Consider the following 5518-nt stretch of genomic DNA (forward strand, 5'->3'; position numbering starts at 1 on the left):
AGGTGATAATATGATGCCTCCCTCAGAGAGTGTTCCCTATATAGGTGATAATATGATGCCTCAGAGAGTGTTCCCTATATAGGTGATAATATGATGCCTCAGAGAGTGTTCCCTATATAGGTGATAATATGATGCCTCCCTCAGAGAGTGTTCCCTATATAGGTGATAATATGATGCCTCTGAGAGTGTTCCCTATATAGGTGATAATATGATGCCTCTGAGAGTGTTCCCTATATAGGTGATAATATGATGCCTCAGAGAGTGTTCCCTATATAGGTGATAATATGATGCCTCCCTCAGAGAGTGTTCCCTATATACAGTGGGGAGAACAAGTATTTGATACACTGCCGATTTTGCAGGTTTTCCTACTTACAAAGCATGTAGAGGTCTGTAATTTTTATCATAGGTACACTTCAACTGTGAGAGACGGAATCTAAAACAAAAATCCAGAAAATCACATTGTATGATTTTTAAGTAATTAATTAGCATTTTATTGCATGACATAAGTATTTGATCACCTACCAACCAGTAAGAATTCCGGCTCTCACAGACCTGTTAGTTTTTCTTTAAGAAGCCCTCCTGTTCTCCACTCATTACCTGTATTAACTGCAACTGTTTGAACTCGTTACCTGTATAAAAGACACCTGTCCACACACTCAATCAAACAGACTCCAACCTCTCCACAATGGCCAAGACCAGAGAGCTGTGTAAGGACATCAGGGATAAATTGTAGACCTGCACAAGGCTGGGATGGGCTACAGGACAATAGGCAAGCAGCTTGGTAAGAAGGCAACAACTGTTGGCGCAATTATTAGAAAATGGAAGAAGTTCAAGATGACGGTCAATCACCCTCGGTCTGGGGCTCCATGCAAGATCTCACCTCGTGGGGCATCAATGATCATGAGGAATGTGAGGGATCAGCCCAGAACTACACGGCAGGACCTGGTCAATGACCTGAAGAGAGCTGGGACCACAGTCTCAAAGAAAACCATTAGTAACACACTACGCCATCATGGATTAAAATCCTGCAGCGCACGCAAGGTCCCCCTGCTCAAGCCAGCGCATGTCCAGGCCCGTCTGAAGTTTGCCAATGACCATCTGGATGATCCAGAGGAGGAATGGGAGAAGGTCATGTGGTCTGATGAGACAAAAATAGAGCTTTTTGGTCTAAACTCCACTCGCCGTGTTTGGAGGAAGAAGAAGGATGAGTACAACCCCAAGAACACCATCCCAACCGTGAAGCATGGAGGTGGAAACATCATTCTTTGGGGATGCCTTTCTGCAATGGGGACAGGACGACTGCACCGTATTGAGGGGAGGATGGATGGGGCCATGTATTGCGAGATCTTGGCCAACAACCTCCTTCCCTCAGTAAGAGCATTGAAGATGGGTCGTGGCTGGGTCTTCCAGCATGACAACGACCCAAAACACACAGCCAGGGCAACTAAGTAGTGGCTCCGTAAGAAGCATCTCAAGGTCCTGGAGTGGCCTAGCCAGTCTCCAGACCTGAACCCAATAGAAAATCTTTGGAGGGAGCTGAAAGTCCGTATTGCCCAGCGACAGCCCCGAAACCTGAAGGATCTGGAGAAGTTCTGTATGGAGGAGTGGGCCAAAATCCCTGCTGCAGTGTGTGCAAACCTGGTCAAGAACTACAGGAAACGTATGATCTCTGTAATTGCAAACAAAGGTTTCTGTACCAAATATTAAGTTCTGCTTTTCTGATGTATCAAATACTTATGTCATGCAATAAAATGCAAATTAATTACTTAAAAATCATACAATGTGATTTTCTGGATTTTTGTTTTAGATTCCGTCTCTCACAGTTGAAGTGTACCTATGATAAAAATTACAAACCTCTACATGCTTTGTAAGTAGGAAAACCTGCATAATCGGCAGTGTATCAAATACTTGTTCTCCCCACTGTAGGTGATAATATGATGCCTCCCTCAGAGAGTGTTCCCTATATAGGTGATAATATGATGCCTCAGAGAGTGTTCCCTATATAGGTTATAATATGATGCCTCCCTCAGAGAGTGTTCCCTATATAGGTGATAATATGATGCCTCAGAGAGTGTTCCCTATATAGGTGATAATATGATGCCTCTGAGAGTGTTCCCTATATAGGTGATAATATGATGCCTCAGAGAGTGTTCCCTATATAGGTGATAATATGATGCCTCCCTCAGAGAGTGTTCCCTATATAGGTGATAATATGATGCCTCTGAGAGTGTTCCCTATATAGGTGATAATATGATGCCTCCCTCAGAGAGTGTTCCCTATATAGGTGATAATATGATGCCTCAGAGAGTGTTCCCTATATAGGTGATAATATGATGCCTCAGAGAGTGTTCCCTATATAGGTGATAATATGATGCCTCCCTCAGAGAGTGTTCCCTATATAGGTGATAATATGATGCCTCCCTCAGAGAGTGTTCCCTATATAGGTGATAATATGATGCCTCTGAGAGTGTTCCCTATATAGGTGATAATATGATGCCTCAGAGAGTGTTCCCTATATAGGTGATAGTATGATGCCTCAGAGAGTGTTCCCTATATAGGTGATAATATGATGCCTCAGAGAGTGTTCCCTATATAGGTGATAATATGATGCCTCCCTCAGAGAGTGTTCCCTATATACAGTGGGGAGAACAAGTATTTGATACACTGCCGATTTTGCAGGTTTTCCTACTTACAAAGCATGTAGAGGTCTGTAATTTTTATCATAGGTACACTTCAACTGTGAGAGACGGAATCTAAAACAAAAATCCAGAAAATCACATTGTATGATTTTTAAGTAATTAATTTGCATTTTATTGCATGACATAAGTATTTGATCACCTACCAACCAGTAAGAATTCCGGCTCTCACAGACCTGTTAGTTTTTCTTTAAGAAGCCCTCCTGTTCTCCACTCATTACCTGTATTAACTTCACCTGTTTGAACTCGTTACCTGTATAAAAGACACCTGTCCACACGCTCAATCAAACAGACTCCAACCTCTCCACAATGGCCAAGACCAGAGAGCTGTGTAAGGACATCAGGGATAAAATTGTAGACCTGCACAAGGCTGGGATGGGCTACAGGACAATAGGCAAGCAGCTTGGTGAGAAGGCAACAACTGTTGGCGCAATTATTAGAAAATGGAAGAAGTTCAGATGACGGTCAATCACCCTCGGTCTGGGGCTCCATGCAAGATATCACCTCGTGGGGCATCAATGATCATGAGGAAGGTGAGGGATCAGCCCAGAACTACACGGCAGGACCTGGTCAATGACCTGAAGAGAGCTGGGACCACAGTCTCAAAGAAAACCATTAGTAACACACTACGCCGTCATGGATTAAAATCCTGCAGCGCACGCAAGGTCCCCCTGCTCAAGCCAGCGCATGTCCAGGCCCGTCTGAAGTTTGCCAATGACCATCTGGATGATCCAGAGGAGGAATGGGAGAAGGTCATGTGGTCTGATGAGACAGAAATATAACTTTTTGGTCTAAACTCCACTCGCTGTGTTTGGAGGAAGAAGAAGGATGAGTACAACCCCAAGAACCCATCCCAAACGTGAAGCATGGAGGTGGAAACATCATTCTTTGGGGCTGCTTTTCTGCAAAGGGGACAGGACGACTGCACCGTATTGAGGGGAGGATGGATGGGGCCATGTATCGCGAGATCTTGGCCAACAACCTCCTTCCCTCAGTAAGAGCATTGAAGATGGGTCGTGGCTGGGTCTTCCAGCATGACAACGACCCGAGACACACAGCCAGGGCAACTAAGGAGTGGCTCCGTAAGAAGCATCTCAAGTTCCTGGAGTGGTCTAGCCAGTCTCCAGACCTGAATCCAATAGAAAATCTTTGGAGGGAGCTGAAATTCCGTATTGCCCAGCGACAGCCCCGAAACCTGAAGGATCTGGAGAAGGTCTGTATGGAGGAGTGGGCCAAAATCCCTGCTGCAGTGTGTGCAAACCTGGTCAAGAACTACAGGAAACGTATGATCTCTGTAATTGCAAACAAAGGTTTCTGTACCAAATATTAAGTTCTGCTTTTCTGATGTATCAAATACTTATGTCATGCAATAAAATGCAAAGGAATTAGTTAAAAATCATACAATGTGATTTTCTGGATTTTTGTTTTAGATTCCGTCTCTCACAGTTGAAGTGTACCTATGATAAAAATTACAGACCTCTACATGCTTTGTAAGTAGGAAAACCTGCAAAATCGGCAGTGTATCAAATACTTGTTCTCCCCACTGTAGGTGATAATATGATGCCTCAGAGAGTGTTCCCTATATAGGTGATAATATGATGCCTCAGAGAGTGTTCCCTATATAGGTGATAATATGATGCCTCCCTCAGAGAGTGTTCCCTATATAGGTGATAATATGATGCCTCCCTCAGAGAGTGTTCCCTATATAGGTGATAATATGATGCCTCTGAGAGTGTTCCCTATATAGGTGATAATATGATGCCTCAGAGAGTGTTCCCTATATAGGTGATAGTATGATGCCTCCCTCAGAGAGTGTTCCCTATATAGGTGATAATATGATGCCTCCCTCAGAGAGTGTTCCCTATATAGGTGATAATATGATGCCTCCCTCAGAGAGTGTTCCCTATATAGGTGATAATATGATGCCTCCCTCAGAGAGTGTTCCCTATATAGGTGATAATATGATGCCTCCCTCAGAGAGTGTTCCCTATATAGGTGATAATATGATGCCTCAGAGAGTGTTCCCTATATAGGTGATAATATGATGCCTCCCTCAGAGAGTGTTCCCTATATAGGTGATAATATGATGCCTCCCTCAGAGAGTGTTCCCTATATAGGTGATAGTATGATGCCTCCCTCAGAGAGTGTTCCCTATATAGGTGATAGTATGATGCCTCCCTCAGAGAGTGTTCCCTATATAGGTGATAATATGATGCCTCAGAGAGTGTTCCCTATATAGGTGATAATATGATGCCTCCCTCAGAGAGTGTTCCCTATATAGGTGATAATATGATGCCTCAGAGAGTGTTCCCTATATAGGTGATAGTATGATGCCTCAGAGAGTGTTCCCTATATAGGTGATAATATGATGCCTCAGAGAGTGTTCCCTATATAGGTGATAATATGATGCCTCCCTCAGAGAGTGTTCCCTATATAGGTGATAATATGATGCCTCAGAGAGTATACTAACTGTGTGTGTGTGTGTGTGTGTGTGTGTGTGTGTGTGTGTGTGTGTGTGTGTGTGTGTGTGTGTGTGTGTGTGTGTGTGTGTGTGTGTGTGTGTGTGTGTTCCAGGGAAGTACTACATAGCGACGATGACGATGATCACAGCCTCTACATCTCTGACCATCTTCATCATGAACATCCATTTCTGTGGTGCAGAGGCCAAGCCTGTTCCTCGCTGGGCCAAGGTAGGCCAAGCCTGTTCCTCGCTGGGCCAAGGTAGGCCAAGCCTGTTCCTCGCTGGGCCAAGGTAGGCCAAGCCTGTTCCTCGCTGGGCCAAGGTAGGCCAAGCCTGTTCCTCGCTGGGCCAAGGTAGGCCA

This window comes from Salvelinus alpinus, chromosome 6 (genome assembly GCF_045679555.1).
Source record: "Salvelinus alpinus chromosome 6, SLU_Salpinus.1, whole genome shotgun sequence".
NCBI classification, from domain to species: domain Eukaryota; kingdom Metazoa; phylum Chordata; class Actinopteri; order Salmoniformes; family Salmonidae; genus Salvelinus; species Salvelinus alpinus.